General features: G+C 41.1%; 1 protein-coding gene across 7 annotated transcripts in view; it reads left to right on the forward strand.

The window, feature by feature from the left end:
• The window catches only part of LOC126482327 (uncharacterized), a 463,601-nt gene that overhangs the window by 392,604 nt on the left and 51,852 nt on the right, over positions 1 to 19,145 (forward strand). The gene's annotated exons all lie outside the window — the stretch shown is intronic.

A 19,145-nucleotide genomic window follows, 5' to 3' on the forward strand; every position in this document is an offset into this window, starting at 1 on the left:
TCATTTGGAGGAGTTCTTTACTAATATCAGTAGGCTATATCTTTTATTTAGAACTAGGCATCTTGCAAGAATCATTCTGTTAAAATGCCTCGTTTTTCCGTATTGTTTTTATATAACACCATGGTTATCAGTTTTCTTCTCCAAAGTGTGTATTTTCCTTTGGTTTTATTGTATTTCTGAAGGTTTCCCACTTTCTATTGTTGTCACTCCTATTTAATATTTTCAATTCATTTTTATTAAAATATGTATGTCAGTATGATGTTTTGTTGGAAATTGCAACAGTGGAACTATGTTGTGTAAAAACAAAAGTGAATTATTACAAAAACGTAAAATTAATTGTACTATTTATTTAAATCATGTAGTATCACTATTGGTTCCAAGCTGACAGAGGCATTCTCAGATGTCTGTGAATGTTTAAAATTAGATGTACCGTGTGCTATACACTTGATGCTTGTTTTTACCACAACAAGAAAAATTAAACATCACAAGTACAGCAGAAGTTAAATGCAGTTTTAAATATGAACACCCATCTGGATATGAATATGTTGGTGCAGTATCATTAATGTCACTTTTTGTTTTATAATAAATGATGTTACTAACAGTGATTGGCTGGTAGTTAGTTTCATGTTCCATGAATAAGTTGCATGATAATTCATCATGGTATGAAATAAGTTATTGTATGTTCACATGCAAGTTATTGTTATTATTAACAATATTATATATATTTTTAAATACACAGATGTGAGTTAACTACTCCTACCTGCCACCTTTTACACTTTACAATAACAGAAATTCTTCCATGGAATATAAGGAGCTGGTTGCTGTTTTTACTTTTTTTTATAAGGATTAACCTATACAAGTCAACATACTTGCTGAACACCCTTACCTGAGCAAGAAGCCAGCATATGGATTCTGTAAAGCTTTTGATTTATTTTTCTGCAACATAATCATAGTTTATGGGTTACAAAGGTTGTGTAAATTCCCAGTGAGATCACACACAATTCAAACTAAAGGAAGGTACACAATCAACTTGTACAGCATTACAACAAGATGCTCAAGCTTTCTTTGCTCTTCATCTGTATCACTTTCTCGAAGGCAATACTTGTAACGCCTCTGTACTGTGGCAAGCCTTGCCTAGCAGTGTAGATGGGTGTTCATAATGCAGATATGTGTCAGATGGATCGTAGATTGGAAGTACAAAGCACAGTAGGCCCATAAAGTTTATGTATTTAAATTTATTTAGCTTTGGAAGCACAATGCCTTTCACTGCATTCTAAAGGTAGTCTCAGGGGTTAACCTGTTTAGAAAGTGTTTTTTTTCCTTCTACTTGAGCAACCACATCTTGTTAGTGCTCTGAAACATAAATTTCTCTCCAACAGTGACATTTAGTTTTCTCAGTGATCCTTAAATAATGACACTCATTCAGATAATGCTGACTCAGTGGAGCCTTATCTGCACATGCATGACAGTACATGTACAATTATGTTACAAGAAGCCATGCAAAAAATGTGATTTTTCTGGGAGTCATATGTGGGTTCAGTTGATTATAGAGATAAAAGGTCAAATCTATTAGCCCTTGGCCTAGTGACCATTTCTATACATATCAGAAGAAAGGACATAATTTAGCTCTCCTATAGCACAGAGTCAAAATTTAAACATTAGACACTTCCTCCAGACCAAGCAAATTGAGGATTTTGGTTGGTTCTTTTGCATTATAATAATCAGTAGTTCTGCATACTCACTGACTGGGTCACAACGGTAAAAGTCAACCATCAGGCAAGATAAGACATTATTCCTCATATGACACCTTTTGGAATTTATCCATCATCAGATATCCAGGAGCAATTGCTGCACGTGGATATGGTTTTTCTGCTTATATGTGAAACAAACATTTGCATAACTTTGTCACGTTTAGATTCTTTTGCATTAGGTGTAGTTTAGGACAGGCCTTAGGCAGCTTATAAAAGCACCATTTGTTCATGGGCAGTTCCTGAGAAATCCCAAAAAACCATAATTTTTGGGTACCAAAATTGGGGATGGCCAATTCTATTATCTCTGTTCACCGCAAATTGTAGAAATTTTCACCATCTATTCATAAGATGATACTCTCAGGAACTTAGAAACTTTTTTTATATCATTACCAAGATCAGGAAGTTCAAAGTTACCGTATTTATGCACATAAAATATGCCTGTAGTATCTGGTCTGAGGAATAAATGTAGTTTTAACCAATGTAACACTTGGCAAGAGATGTGGGGTCATTCTGACGTCATTGCAAGGATTCTGAGTTCAGAAAACTATGTTTCTAGTTGGCTTTTTTCAACATTGAGTGGTGCCACTTGGCAATGTAAGCACCTTATAAAAATTTATTCTGTCATATTACATTCTTTGTACATGCAAGTCAAACACCACATTTTTTGGTACACTGTAGGTGTAGCCTAAAAATGTTGTGCACTTTTGTGTAAAGTAACGTGCAGGAAACTTTAATTTGATGGGAGATGATTTTGTGTTGACCTTATATTATGCTTGCCAATGGCCTTGGTGTAGTTGTAACACCAGTTCCTATCAGATCTCTAAAGGTAAGTGCTGTTGGGCTTGACTAGCACTTGGATGGGTGACAGTCTGAGTCTACCCAGTGTCACTGGCAAGGGAGAAGCACTAAGCCTTTGTGAGGTCAATTGAGGAGCTATTTGGCTGAGAAGTAGAGGCTATGGTCACAAAAACTGACAATGTCCAGGAGAATGGTATGCTGACCACATGCCTGTCCAAATCCACATCCAGTGACCTGTATTGTCTGAGGATGGCATGGCAGTGAGTCAGTGTCTGAGAACTGCTCAGACAGAGTTATTTTAGGCTTACTTATTTCTTGTTTATACATGTCAAAGTATGTAAATGTGTAGAAGTATATAAATAAGCTGTCAAAACTCTACTGACCTATAGAATTCTTTTTATAAAAGCAGCACACCCAGCTGTGGCAGGAGAAAGAAGGGAAGAAGTTGAAAAATACTTCTACTGGAGAATAAAAAGCTGAATATTCTCCTGTTTAAAGAACTCTGAGAGAAAAAAGGGGAACCAGCTGTTACAATCCTGATTCCATCTTTCTCACCAAGAATTTTGGCATGTGTTCATATTCACACATTTTTTGTGCTGAAAGAGAGTAGCAGAGAGACAGTGGCAGTGGAAGAGAGGGAAGACAGTGCCAGACAGACAGGAAGAGAGAGGAGACAGTGATGGTCAGAGAGAGAAAGTGGCCATGAAAGAGAAAGAGAGCTATATGAAGGCAATTGCAGTGGGAGCCAAAGAGTGAGGAGACACTGGAAATGAAAAAGATGAGTGGAGACCATACTTAGGTTTGTGAGTGTGTGGACTCATCAAGACCACCAAAATTTAAAATGAAAAAATTTGATCATGCTGCCCCATCCCACATACTCATGCATTAAAGTTGACTGCTCTAGGAATTGAAACCCCCACACCATTCCATCCTCGAGGGCACATGTGGAGAGGAGACAATGGTTGTTGAAGAGAAGGGCAGCAGACTGTAATTGAGAAAGAAAGAGACAGTGGCAATGGGAGAGAAAAAGAATGGGGCAAAGACAATGGCAGTGGGGCAGAGTCGTGGAGAAGGAGACAGTGGTATGGATGAATGAGAGAAATGGTTGAAGACTTTTGACAGTGGAACAGACAGACAAAAGAAAGTGCCAATTGGAGAAAAACCATGTCTCTGGGAGATGGATGTATATAGACAGTGCAGTGAGAGGGAGATACTGAGTATGGTTTCACTAAAAAACTGAAACTAAAAAGAAAACTATGCCCAAACAGTCCATGAAGGCCCATTGGTACCAAAGAGCTGCCATGTTGTCCTCACACCACAGGTGTCACTGGGGCATGTGGTCAGCACACCGCAACTCCGGCCGTATGTCAGGTTATGAAACCAGAGCTGCTACTTCTCAGTCAAGTAGGTCCTCAGTTTACCTAACAAGGGCTGAGTGCACCCCGCAGTGCACCCATCCAAGCACAAGCCCAGCCTGACAGCACTCAATTTTGGTGATCAAACAGGAACTTGTGTTACCACTGTGGCAAGGCCTTTGGTGAAGGTTTCACTACAGAGAGAAACAAGGGGAAAAGGATTGAGAATGTTCTGCGTTAAGAGTACAAATTTGTTTGCATGCTAAATTTTTGGTGAGGAAGGCTGAATGAGGACTGATGCAGCTTATTTCGCACTTATGTCAGAGTCTTTTAAAGAGGAGCATATTTGACTTTTGTGCTCTGACAGATGCATTTTTCAACTGGTGGTTAATGTTTCCATACTTGTATTGTTCACGACCCCCAGACAGAATTTTACTACCAGATGGCTTCTATTTTCCCAACCACAGTTACAACCAAAGGCTTCAATGTACTTCACACCTGGTGGTCATGTTTGGAAAAATCTCAATAAGCAAGAAATTGGTTTTTGGTGATCTCAATGATACTCATACAGTCTCTTAATCCATTTCACCTGACATTATGGTTGAAAATCTTACTCCCTAAAGTGTTGTCAAGTTCAAAGTCCATATCAAAATCCATATTTATTACTTCCAAATCACAGTGTGCCATTTGAGGGTAACAACAAGAACAGTAGGGCTATGCAGTTATCTCTATTGTCCACTGAGAAAAACTGATGAAATCAGACCTTGTAGTTGGTTCTCCTGCTAAATTTCAGCACCCATCGGATTCCCAACTTGCCTTCCTCATTCTCTCAACGAAAAACACAAATACTTCCAAATCTATACAAACAGAAACTGCATTTAGCTCTGTTGGCCTCTAAGTGTTTTGTCCAAACAAATTGCAAAAATGCAGACTTTGCAGTTGTTGTTGTTGTGGTCTTCAGTCGTGAGACTGGTTTGATGCAGCTCTCCATGCTACTCTATCCTGTGCAAGCTTTTTCATCTCCCAGTGCCTACTGCCACCTACATCCTTCTGAATCTGCTTAGTGTATTCATCTCTTGGTCTCCCTCTACAATTTTTACCCTCCACGCTGCCTTCCAGTACCAAATTGGTGATCCCTTGATGCCTCAGAACATGTCCTACCAACCGATCCCTTCTTCTGGTCAAGTTGTGCCACAAACTTCTCTTCTCCCCAATCCTATTCGATACTTCCTCATTAGTTATGTGATCTACCCATCTAATCTTCAGCATTCTTCTGTAGCACCACATTTCGAAAGCTTCTATTCTCTTCTTGTCCAAACTATTTATCGTCCATGTTTCACTTCCATACATGGCTACACTCCATACAAATACTTTCAGAAATGACTTCCTAACGCTTAAATCAATACTGGATGTTAACAAATTTCTCTTCTTCAGAAACGCTTTCCTTGCCATTGCCAGCCTACATTTTATATCCTCTCTACTCCGACCATCATCAGTTATTTTGCTCCCCAAATAGCAAAACTCCTTTACTACTTTAAGTGCCTAATTTCCTAATCTAATTCCCTCAGCATCACCCGACTTAATTAGACTGCATTCCATTATCCTTGTTTTGCTTTTGTTGATGTTCATCTTATATCCTCCTTTCAAGACACTGTCCATTCCATTCAACTGCTCTTCCAAGTCCTTTGCTGTCTCTGACAGAATTGCAATGTCATTGGCGATCCTCAAAGTTTTTATTTCTTCTCCTTGAATTTTAATACCTACTCTGAATTTTTCTTTTGTTTCCTTTACTGCTTGCTCAATATACAGATTGAATAACATAGGGGAGAGGCTACAACCCTGTCTTACTCCCTTCCCGACCACTGCTTCCCTTTCATGTCCCTCGACTCTTATAACTGCCATCTGGTTTCTGTACAAATTGTAAATAGCCTTTCGCTCCCTGTATTTTACCCCTGCCACCTTTAGAATTTGAAAGAGAGTATTCCAGTCAACATTGTCAAAAGCTTTCTCTAAGTCTACAAATGCTAGAAACGTAGGTTTGCCTTTCCTTAATCTTTCTTCTAAGATAAGTCGTAAGGTCAGTATTGCCTCACGTGTTCCAATATTTCTACGGAATCCAAACTGATCTTCCCCGAGGTTGGCTTCTACTAGTTTTTCCATTCGTCTGTAAAGAATTTGTGTTAGTATTTTGCAGCTGTGACTTATTAAACTGATAGTTTGGTAATTTTCACATCTGTCAACACCTGCTTTCTTTGGGATTGGAATTATTATATTCTTCTTGAAGTCTGAGGGTATTTCGCCTGTTTCATACATCTTGCTCACCAGATGGTAGAGTTTTGTCAGGACTGGCTCTTCCAAGGCCATCAGTAGTTCCAATGGAATGTTGTCTACTCCGGGGGCCTTGTTTCGACTCAGGTCTTTCAGTGCTCTGTCAAACTCTTCACGCAGTATCATATCTCCCATTTCATCTTCATCTACATCCTCTTCCATTTCCATAATATTGTCCTCAAGTACATCGCCCTTGTATAGACCCTCTATATACTCCTTCCACCTTTCTGCTTTCCCTTCTTTGCTTAGAACTGGGTTTTCATCTGAGCTCTTGATATTCATACAAGTCGTTCTCTTATCTCCAAAGGTCTCTTTAATTTTCCTGTAGGCAGTATCTATCTTATCCCTAGTGAGATAGGCCTCTACATCCTTACATTTGTCCTCTAGCCATCCCTGCTTAGCCATTTTGCACTTCCTGTCGATCTCATTTTTGAGACGTTTGTATTCCACTTTGCAGTTACCAAAGGAAAATTTCAGATTACTTTAAAAAATCAAAAGCTCTTTTAGACACACTTAGACTTAGCCACGAGCTTTGGTGCACGCATTGTAGTGCAGCATTTATCATTGTTAGCTGATGTGGGTTGCTAGTTCAAACCATACCCCCTACAGTTAATTGTTATTTAGTATTTATCATTTCTGGAAGGTTCTTGAAATATATTATGTTTGTATATTCTAAAATACATTTATTGTTTTTCTCTTCTCTTACACATTTATTTTCCTGTTGAAATCACTATGCCTGGATGAGGTTGCTAGATAGATACTAGTCTCAACAGAAGACAGATTTTTCCTTTAAGATCCATGTTTCCCATACTATCTGCTTTCTAGAAGTGCCGAAAGAACTGTGAGTTGAGACCAACACAATGATAATGGTATTGTGATTGTTCATCTCCAGCTACCACTTTTTCTTAACTAATTTTCTTCCCCACATTAAGTGATACTCCTCTTATTATCCATTTTTTGCAGTGTATTCCTGGAGATGCCTCCTGATAGTAGGGTTTGACCTCCCTTGACATAAAAAATATAAGAACTTGACACTTAATAACTCATTTAACCCCCCTCCATCCTATTTCCTTAGTGTAATGTTAGCATTATATAAATCTTATGATTCAATTCTAGATAGTAGCCCGAGTGACAGCAGTGTGCGTGCATGCATGTGTGTGTGTGTGTGTGTGTGTGTGTGTGTGTGTGTGTGTGTATATGTGTGTTTTTGTCATGTTGTTCAATCTAACTTCTTGACACTGTTGTGCTGTTGTGAAGTCCTTGGTATTAGAGATTGGTTTGCAAACATTATCTGTCTTTGGCAAATAATAAGGAGGGGGAGATGGGTTATGATTGCACCCAGTCATGCCTGTCATACATGGCATTCACTTTCCCATTCCCGGTGCCTCCTACTGCCTCAAGGGCAACAAACTCTACTTCATTACTACCCTTTCCACGTACACCCACTGCAAGACATGTGCTCTATATTTCTAGGTTCCACTATTCCAATCCACCCAAGCCTTTCCCAACAGTATCAGCCATTTGTCCTTCTTGAACTCTGTAAATTTCTCCTCAATTTCCTTCTTAATACTTGCTAATCATTACACAGTTATGTGAATCACAACATAACTTATAACTGGGGAATGTGTTCTGTCACTGTTTGATGAGTAGCTTTTTTTTCTATCCTATTAAATTACTTTGTCAAAAACTGATTATTTTCATTGTTATATTAGCCCATGTGAAAACATTACTTTAGGCACACACAGCATAAAGGACAAAATTGTCTTAATCACCCTTTATTTCTAAGCAAATGAAAATTAAATGGCCTACAATATTATCACAATTTCGATTTCATGAATGGTAAACTGGAGTTTGAAATTATTTATGGGCATGAATGGGTCTGGCTGATCAACAGCTTTATATTTGCAATGCTCTGTATGCCGTTTTCAGCACTGATATTTCGGCCGACAACTACGTAGGAGCTATAGGAGTGATCACATAGAACTTTTTCAACTCAGTAGGGACAGTCATACAGTTGGTAGAACTTGGCTTTCTTTTCTAAGAGACCAGACCAGTGATAGTTTCAGACTAGAACCAAATCACCTACCTTAATCATAGGGCTCTTGGCTATGCAGTCATAGTGACCTTCCTGCGAGCTTCATTCCTCCTCATTCTTGCTAGAGCATTTGACAATTTTGTTTGTAGTTCCTCTTCTGGGGAAGGAGGTAATTGCACTGTGGCTCTGAGGGGCATAATTACTGGCCCCCCAAACATAAGTTCAGCTGGGGAACAGCTTTTAGCATCGTGAATTAAACTGTTAATGATCTCTTTGAACTGCAGGAAATACGGAACCTATTTGGTATTTCGAGCTGAACAGTGAATCCTTGCCAGTTTCCCCATTTTGTGAAAACCCATTAGGCTGCTTTCATGGCTGCATGGTAAATGCTTGTCTGGTGAATACAGGGCCCACAAGAAAGACAGGTCGCAGCGTGTACATCATGAAGGCAGGCCTGAGCTCACTCGCTTGCTTAACTAAGCAGACAAAATGCACGTCTAAACCTGTTAAATCACAACTGGGTGTGTATGTGCCAATGAAAATTACATCTTCTACTGGAATCTGGTATTGTGAAGTCTTATTGACTACTGGTCATACAACAAAATTTGAGATCAATTCTCGACATAAATGGTATAACAGCTTGTTTGTAGCATTTAATCTCTGCTGCATAACAGTCCTCATTTCATACGACATGTGTTGTCTTATGCAAGTGTTTATCATTTTGACATGATTTTAATTTTATTGTACCCCAATGCAGCCTTAACCAATAATTAGTGGGCCTAAGCACTTTCTATCACCATAATAGTGGATTCCAGAAGAAGATGCAATTCTCGTTTGTACATACACATCCAGTTATGAGCTAACCGGTGTAGAAATGCAGTTTTTCTGCTGAGTAGAGCGAGCAAGTTTTTCTGCTGAGTAGAGCAAGCTAGTGAGCAAGCTCGGCCTACCTTCATGATGTACGCATTGCGGCCTGTCTTTCACATAGGCCTCAGGTGAATGGTGATTCCTCACTGCTGCATTGTAGTGATCAAGGCCCAAGATATGAACTGTGGTCAATTGTCCAACAAGACCACTTTGGGGTTACCAAACTTATCAACGTAATGCCACAAACACCTCAAAAGAACAATAGCTGATGTGATTCTCATGGAATAGAACATAATATACAGGGTGTATCAAATAGAATCATCTGGTTTAAAAAAAGCATAACTATTATGTTACTTGAGATACGTGCGTGAACAATGTACTGTTGAAAAGAGCAGACTTTCAAGTTTTACATGGTTCCTGATAGGTAGCAGCAGTGTGTGCCCACTTCAGGTCTAGTAAAAATGGTGTTGGGACAACAGAAAGTGTTTTGTGTTCTACATTTTGCACAGTTCAGCATGACTTTCGTACTGGGTATGGTGCAGATCCTCCTATAGCACAGAACATTAGATAATGGCATGAACAGTTCCAAGAAACAGGTTATTTGTGTAACGGCAAATCGCTGGGCCATCCTCAAGTGCCTGACAGACTTCGACTGCATCCACCATAGTTTCACGGAGAGGCTGCAGAAACCAGTTTGCCATGCAGCTCAACGTGCCCCCGATGTCCATCTAGCATGTGTTGTGTTCATGTTTACACATGAAACTATACAAAATTCAGCTACTGCAAACTCTTCATGAAGGTGACAAGCAACAAACAACAACATGTGGAGTTCTGTAATTTTGTTCTGATACAGGAAGCACGTATCTTGATATGCCTGAGAACTTTCTTTTCCCACAGCCGGAGACTGATTTGATTGACTTCATCCATCAACAGGATGTGACACCGCTCACTGGCATCTGGAAATGCATGTATTTTTAAATCAAAGGATTACTGAACATTGAATCTGTCACACTGGAACAAATGATTCAACCTTATGTTACTGGTCTCCAAGGTCACTGGACCTTACTGTATGTGATTATTTCTTGTGGAGGGTTTATAAAAGACTCTGTTTATATGCCTCCGTTACCAACAACAATGAATGAACTGAGATCTCACATAACAGCAGCTGTGGAAGCTGTAACTCAAGACATGCTCCCTGCAGTGTGGGAACAATTTGAATACCGCATTGACATGTGCTGTGCATCTCAAGGGTGAATATTAAATACCTATGAAAAGGTATGAAAAAAACACTTTTTGAATTTCCCATTCACCAAAAAACAAAAATCATTGTTTATGTTTACTAGTTTCAGGAATACAGGCATGGAAAATTGGATGATTCTTTTTTGATACACCCTGTACTTTGTAAATTAATCTAGGATGGCAAAAAGAAACTGAGTTCCACCTCTGCCTATAGGGAGACTTCCCACTACATATCTACTGACAATAGTTCTCACATTGCAGATACAAAGATGTGCTGCATTAATCTCATAATTCTTTCTCTTGCTGGCTTAGCCCTCTGGCACAGAAGACACTTAGTTAATTGTTTGACAGTAACTGATTCCATCTTCTTGGAGTGCACATCCTGTTTCAGCATAGCGAGACACTTTGCCACCCAATAGTGTCTAACTCCATGAGCTTGGCCTGACTTGCATTTCCACAAATGAGGTGGCCTGATGCATCAAGGTCAGATGGCTCCCTTCCCTAATCCTTTTCTCAAGCTTTTCCTCAGGCAACCAGGGGATGGGGGACACTCTCACTTGGCAGGGCCATCTGTTTCCTGCAGGACTGGGAGGCTGTACCAGGGAATCCACCTAAGCTGCCAGCAGCTGGGTAAGCCACACTGCTGAGGAGCACCCCTTCAGTGGCTCACAGAATTGCAGAGTATGTCTGCTCTTGTTCACTCAAATGCTGACTTTTTCATGCTCACAATCAATTATGACATTGATGCAACTCAGTCAATAAGCACCCAGGATTACAGGTACTGACAGTCATGCCACAACCAGAGCAAGCTGGTGTGATGTATATCCTTTGCAGTGACAATTACAATAACACCTGCTTGTTTTACCAGCTTGGATTGTGCACCAGTGGCGCCCTTTATACTTCCCACTGTCCCACCCATAAGTCCTCCAAAGGATTCAGTGAGGAGTTCACCACCCTTGCTGAATAACTACACAAAGCCAGCAGGAGTAATGCAACTGTGCTTGTCAGTTTTCTGTCACAACTCCCATAATAGAAGCAAAAGCTGTCAGTTGTATGTCATTATTGTTCTGAGATGCCACACAGCACCAATTGTCCTTGCATTTCCTTCCTTTCGAATTAAAATGCTGCACTGACAGAACATTGCTGTCATCCTGATGTGCACAGTTCTAGTAGTGAGCCAGGGACTCACGGCTCAGCTGCACAAGATCTGCACCATACCATTCAACTATTTCCACCACAGGCATGCCTTGGATATGAGGTGTTGTCCAAACGGTTCAGTAATTGCTGTTGACTGATTTTACCAGACTTGTGCCAATCTTGGAAACTTTTGGAGAGGTGCATGGGATGAACTTTCGAATTCATTCCACTAAAACACTCCCAGTTAGGGGAAATGTAAGGAATTGTCTGTTGTACAAACAGGTGAGTGTAGCTTCCAAGCAAGTGGGGTAATTCTTTTTTCATCTAATTCAAAATGCTTGTTCAAACCAGAACAGTAGTGGCTCTCTTGATAGAAGTTTTAGATATAATATTATTTCATTGGTCTGCCTCAGTAGCCATTCCTATGGGTGCAGCCACTGGTGCTCACCAAAGTCCCTTCATCAGCTGACAAAAGGGCAGCAACCAAATCTAATCCTTCTGACAGCCTGCCATTCTCTGTGATGTGCATACTCAGAGCAGCCACTCATAACGTTCCCCTCTCCTGCAATTTTTGGAGACAACAGCTGTCCCATCCCAGACCCAAAAATTTGCTGGACAGGCACTGCACTGGCAATCTTATCACCTATTTTTGATTCTAACTGAAATACCATGTATTACGTGGCAACCTTGTCCACAATCTTTGTTTAAAATTCTCCCAATTTTTCCTCTGCTGACTCAAGCCAGAATTCCAGAGTACTGAACATTTTGCTGTGAACAGAAATGACTGTACTGGACTCTCCTACCCATCTACTCAGCACTTCAAGCTTAATTTTTTCACTCTTCAATTTCACAAGTGACATTTACTACTTGCTCATCAACCCCTTTAAACCTAACACCTATGAACAGGGCTTTTTTCATCTTATTCCATGCTACCTTATTTTCAGCTCAGACCTGGTCTAGCACATCACCATGCTTCTGCAGATCAACAGCCTGCACATCAGCAATTGCGGCTAAAACCTGCTTTTTAACTCTGAGCTTAGTTTCTCACGTTGTGCACACAAATACGCACTGAAAAAGGTGCACAATTCTGCACTTCGTACATGTAACTCCTGTAATTGTGCTCACAGTTCCAGTGCTTTGAGTTGTAATTACTGCCAGCAACTGGTCCAACATAGCCTCCATCACATCTGCAACAACAGCTCGTCAAAAAAAGTGTCACTTGCCAGGTTGTGATTTGCAACTGCAAACTGCGGTGTTGATGGAGGCATGGGGGTCTCCTTGATGTCGGCATGCTGAGGGCAGTGATGTCAGTGTCAGTGTCACTGGTGGCACTGTGGGCCACAACCGCATTGGTCGGCACTGCCACACTGGTGGCGGCTTAGTTGTAGCAGTGTCAGTCATAGCTGTGGCCAGCAGTTCTCATTCCCGGGGCAAGGAGCCAGGGTGGTCTGCCAGCTCACCCACCTTGGTTGCTGAGCATTGTCTATTAGCAAGGGAAACCCCATACAAAGGCTGGGTTCTGCTGCTTCTGGGGGAAGGTGCTGTGCATGACCTAGTAGATAGTGTCGGAAGTTCCATGCGGCTTTTGCAGATGATGCTGTAGTATACAGAGAAGTTGCAGCATTAGAAAATTGTAGCGAAATACAGGAAGATCTGCAGCGGATAGGCACTTGGTGCAGGGAGTGGCAACTGACGCTTAACATAGACAAATGTAATGTATTGCGAATACATAGAAAGAAGGCTCCTTTATTGTATGATTATATGATAGCGGAACAAACACTGGTAGCAGTTACTTCTGTAATGTATCTGGGAGTGTGCGTGCGGAACGATTTGAAGTGGAATGATAAGATAAAATTAATTGTTGGTAAGGCGGGTACCAGGTTGAGATTCATTGGGAGAGTCCTTAGAAAATGTAGTCCATCAACAAAGGAGGTAGCTTACAAAACACTCGTTCGACCTGTACTTGAGTATTGCTCATCAGTGTGGGATCCGTACCAGATCAGGTTGATGGAGGAGATAGAGAAGATCCAAAGAAGAGCGGCGCGTTTCGTCCTAGGGTTATTTGGTAAGCATGATAGAGTTACGGAAATGTTTATCAAACTCAAGTGGCAGACTCTGCAAGAGATGCGCTCTGCATCGCGGTGTAGCTTGCTGTCCAGGTTTCGAGAGGGTGCGTTTTTGGATGAGGTATTGCATATATTGCTTCCCCCTTCTTATGCCTCCCGAGGAGATCATGAATGTAAAATTAGAGAGACTAGAGCGTGCATGGAGGCTTTCCAGCAGTCGTTCTTCCCACGAACCATACACGACTGGAACAGAAAAAAGAGGTAATGACAGTGGCACGTAAAGTGCCCTCCGCCACACACTGTTGGGTGGCTTGCGGAGTATAAATGTAGATGTAGATGTAGATCTTGCAAGTCATCCTGCCTTTGTTCTTCTCTGTCTGCCAAACCACCTGTTCTGTACTGCAAGCATTCCTTCATGGTGAAATTGCTGCTGCTTGCAACAAGAAAAGAATAGTAAGACCCACTCTCTCTCTGAATTTAAAAATAAACCTAGGTCGCCACCTACAGAATAAGGGTAGCAGAAAACAAGTCACATTACTGTCACTGTTACTCGGCAAAGAGCAGTCAACAACAGCAGTGACTGAAACTTGCGACCAGGCTGGGAAACCTTGTTGGTCCTGTCACAGTCATCATGTCTATAGCCTGCAGTTGTTGGTGGATGTAACTGTAGCAGATTAGGAAAGAAGCTCCAACTATCATTGTTTCCCAGCATATCACTTACCTGCAGATATTTGGTCCCAGGCATCGCTCTTGGTTTCTTACTACAGGTGTTTCATTGCCTAGTAAGTAATTGATTTACAAAAGGGGCTGTAGGGTAGCTACTGACAATGAAGGTCAGGAGAATCTGGAGAAACATATATTCAAAAATGAACACATAAATGACAGGTAGCCCTGTCACAAGTTTCCATAAACTATCACTCACAAAATGTAGCCGCTGGATGAGCAACAGATTTCCTATAGGACAAGTTGAAAGTACACACGTTTGTACAACAAAACCAGCTTTACAATAAAGATTGGTCCCCAGAGAGACCAGAGAACTAAAATAGCAGGTATCACAATAACAGAAGAAACTAACCATGGGTCATGCTTATTATAACAGTAACAGGGTCAAAACAGCTTACCACACTACTGTACATGTCAATCTGGTACATATGAAGTGGTAGTAAAGTGGCAGTCATTGTAATTCCAATGTGTTTACTAATCCTAAACATCACAAGTGATTTGCAGATGACTAATACCCCAAAGGTGATGACAAGCAGTAGCCACTAAAGAAACTAAGTACCATACACTGAACCTTGCGATGTTGATGCCTCTAGAAATTGTAATGGAATGGTCTGGAGAGCTGCTCCCCAGGTTAATTAAATACTCTGTCAATGGGCTACTGTGCATCTCCTTATAGCCAACCTAACAGTGGTTGAGAGATGGAACGATTCCTACTGTCCTGGCTGCCTGGATTGGCCAAGTTCCAGCCCTGAAGTTGGGTGATATGACCTGGCACGAATTCTCAGAATTGTGTGTGCCGCCATCACCATGTGGCTTCAGTGATACTTTGAAATAACGGCCAGAAAACCAGATTTCGAGATTTTGGGCATTATCTATGTTAATTAGACAAGAAATGTTAAATTTGCCATGCCTTCTTCAAACGATGGTCCTCTTTGTAGACATTACGTGGGTACTTTCTGTGGACTTGGCAAAATTAATTTAGCAGTATCAGTTCAGTAATTAGGTTTGATGAATTGTTAATTAATTAATCAAATGTTTTCAGTTATGTATCAGTTTACACAGAATTTTTTTGGGGTTCAAATCTGTGATCAGAATTAAAGAATTAATTTTATTACTCTCTCTTCTGTTGTGATGAGGTCTGGTCTGGACAGATGCTGTGGCCTTGCCACATGCATTTTGTGCTTGACAAAGTCACAGTGTTACAAAAACAGTACATGGTTCCTAAGATCCATATATTCAGGAGATACTCACACACCAGATAATATTGGAAGAGAGACAGCAGTGCCAGTCAGCTGCACAGCAGGCACCCATCGGTGTTTTGAGAAAATGTTGCTCAGAACCTGATGAAATTGCTCTAAGAGTTTGACCAATTCACCAGTTACAACAGTTGGATTTGCATTTTGTGATCAGTAGATGTGTACTTTTACTTGAACAGAGCAGCCCAATAGTCATTCGAGAACAACAAAGAGAAGCCCAGTGGTTGAGCCAAATTTTAGGTCAAGCTGAAGAAAATGTTTGGTGATAATGAACAGCGAGTCTTCTTAGTGGACAAACAATTGAAGAACAAGGCCACTTGTCAGGGAAAACAACACAATCATACATACAGAACATTTTGGCGCCATGCAACATCTTTAATCAAAACAGGACAGAAGTTGACAAAATCACACATTTGATAAAAAGGGTCACAGGTGGTATATACCAGCTCTTCTGGTAGGGGATATCATGATGATAGAGGAACTCATCAGAAGCCATTGAATGAAGGAAATGCAACAGAGGAGTTGAATGACAGAGGTATGACCAGCTGCTGAAGTTATGGAAGACCACCATGAGCATGCCTCTCTCATATGCTAGCTATGAAAAGAATAGGTACAGCAGAATATGATGGCCAGAGATGTTGGACCATGCCCACAAGAGTTACCTGCCATGACTGTCCATGCATAAGTCGGGAGGTAATGGAGAATGTGAAAGAATAGGTGTATCAATCCACCAAATGTATAAGAAAATGGATTGAGCAACTCAGACTTATGCTGCAGCTGTCAAATGAAGACCCATCTCCTGACCAGTGCATGTGTAGCTTCTCCACCAAGTACAATGCCCCACAGGGAAATAGATATTCGAAGGCCAGAGGACAACACATTGTCTCTGTCCTGCCAGCTTGTCTCTGTCCTGCAGTACAGTTGTCAAGGAGCTGTTCCCCTGTCATCTTCATGATGAAGGAGGTATCAGAATTCATCATATCATGCAACGCTCTGCCACTATGCCAATGTCCAGTGCCAATGGTCATCTGCCCATTTGAGTAATAGTTGTCAATGTCATGGTGTTAACATTGGCATGTGCATGGGTTGTCAGCCGCAGAGGCCCTTCATTAGGGGTATTTTGTGCACTGTGTTTTCAGACACTCTTTTCTCTGCCCAGCATTAAAGTCTGATGTTAGTTTCACCACAGTTCATTGCCTGTCCTGTTTTACTAGCATGCCCAGCCTATGAAGTCTGACATCTGTAATGAGGGGTGGCCACTGAAACCAACAATGTCAGGATGTGGTTTCACCTTGATTTTGTCACATGTTGCAGACACTCACCACAGCACTCCTTGAAGATCTGACAAGCCATACAATTTCCAACATACTTGTGTTGAGCTTCTGGGCCATTACAGTCTGCTCTTGGAAAACTCAGATAGACTATGCACCTTCCCCATTCTGTACATGGATGGCGCACTCACTGATACTACATGCACTGTGTGTGTGTTTGATCAGCAGTCATTTCTCACCAGGTGACACTGATATTGCTGGGATGTGTTTATATCAACAATAATTCAGGGGTCAAATGTTCTGGCTGTTCAGTGTACTCAAATTAGCCAGTGTTCATATAGTGTCACTGACTGAACTACAGATAATCTGGTAGGATGGGGAGAAGATGCTGCAAAATCACATCACTCAACCTTGAGATTGTTTCTGGTCATCTCATGTGGTCATGGTGAACAAAGACAGCACATGATGTTGCTGTGTTGACTACCAACAACTGAACAAAATCATGAAGAAAGATGAAACTTCCTGGCAGATTAAAACTGTGTGCCGGACCGAGACTCGAACTTGGGACCTTTGCCTTTCGCAGACAAGTGCTCTACCAACTGAGCTACCCAAGTACGACTCATGCCCCGTCCTCACAGCTTTACTTCTGCCAGTATCTCATCTCCTACCTTCCAAACTTTACAGAAGCTCTCCTGCGAACCTTGCAGAACTAGCACTCCTGAAAGAAAGGATATTGCGGAGACATGGCTTAGCCACAGCCTGGGGGATGTTTCCAGAATGATATTTTCACTGTGCAGCAAAGTGTGTGCTGATATGAAACTTTCTGGCAGATTAAAACTGTGTGCCGGACCGAGACTCAAACTCAGGACCTTTTCCTTTCGCGGGCAAGTGCTCTAAAGTGAAGAAAGATGTCTATCCATTGCCACACATTGCTAACATCATAGACTGCCTGAAAGGGGCAAAGTACATATTTCTCAACTGTGGACGTGGAGAGAGGATACTGGTAAATCAGGGTTTATGAGGCTGACTGGGAAAAGCTTGCCTTCATAACTCTTGACAGCCTCTGCAACTTTAAAGTTATTTCATTTAGACTGTGTAGTGCACCAGAATATGAAGCACAACCTGCTGCAAAATCTTAAATGTTTGACATCTCTGTGCCATATGGTTCACATTGTCATTTTTTGAAAATATTTGAACTACATCTCAGCCACATGGCAACCATGGCAAAATGTATTCAGACTGCAGGCCTGTATCCCAGTCCAAGAAAGTCCCTCTTCACCATCCAAGAAATAAAAATATTGGGCACTTAGTGTGAAGGTGTCATTCCCAGCCCCCCCACCCACCAAAAAAGTCACATAGTTTCTGACTTCCCAGTATATTTGTGTTCTGAGAATTTTTCTTGGAAAGTGCACATGCTACCAGCGATTGGGCTTTTGTACCAAGGCATGTACACTACAGTAACTATTGTTGCAAGATGAGAAATTTTCCTGGAATGAGGTGCAAGAAAGCTCTCTACTTGTCATTAAGGAGGCAATAAGTTTTCAGTCCTAGCATTGTAGTAAGAGATTGTTGAGGCAGAACTTTAAACTGACATTGTCAGTTATGATATAAGTGCAGTTCTAGTGAAAATTCAAGAAGGTGACTAAAAGGTGATAGTTTATGTTTGCAGAGTACTCTATAAGTCAGAGGTGAAATACTCTACACATGAGAAAGAGTGCCTTGCAGCTGTTTGGGGCATATACATGTTCTGGATTTATTTGTTTAGCCAATCATTCTTTGTTGTGATACACCACCATTCTCTATGCTGGTTTATTAGCTTGAAGGATCCATTTGGTTGACTACAAAGATGGGCACTGAGGCTTTTGAGGGTACAATGTCACAGTGGTATACAAAAGTGGATGCAAAAACAAAGATGCCAATTGCCTTTCAAGTAATACTGTAGTGGAACACAGAAGTATGCATGAAATCTGTCATTGCCTCATTAAATGGCATTACTATTGAACAGAGGGAAGATCCAGCACTGCTGAAAACCGTAGACATCTTGAAGGATCGGGAACTGACCAAAGGAGAGTTCTAATTAATAAATGGTGCATTGAATAAGGGGAACTGCGATCCAGTTGGATTGAAATGGTGCTCGTCATCCCAGCTCATCTACAGCCAGCTGTCTTCAAGTATTTCCATGGCACTCCAACATCAGGGGACCTGGGATTCATGACAACTCCAGACACAGGGTGTATATGACCTGAGACAACCGGGAGATCCAGGAACAACCCGGGAATTTTTTCATCCGGAAGAAAACCAGGAAAAACCCGGGAATTG

Source organism: Schistocerca serialis, chromosome 5 (assembly GCF_023864345.2).
Source record: "Schistocerca serialis cubense isolate TAMUIC-IGC-003099 chromosome 5, iqSchSeri2.2, whole genome shotgun sequence".
Classification (NCBI taxonomy): Eukaryota; Metazoa; Arthropoda; class Insecta; order Orthoptera; family Acrididae; genus Schistocerca; species Schistocerca serialis.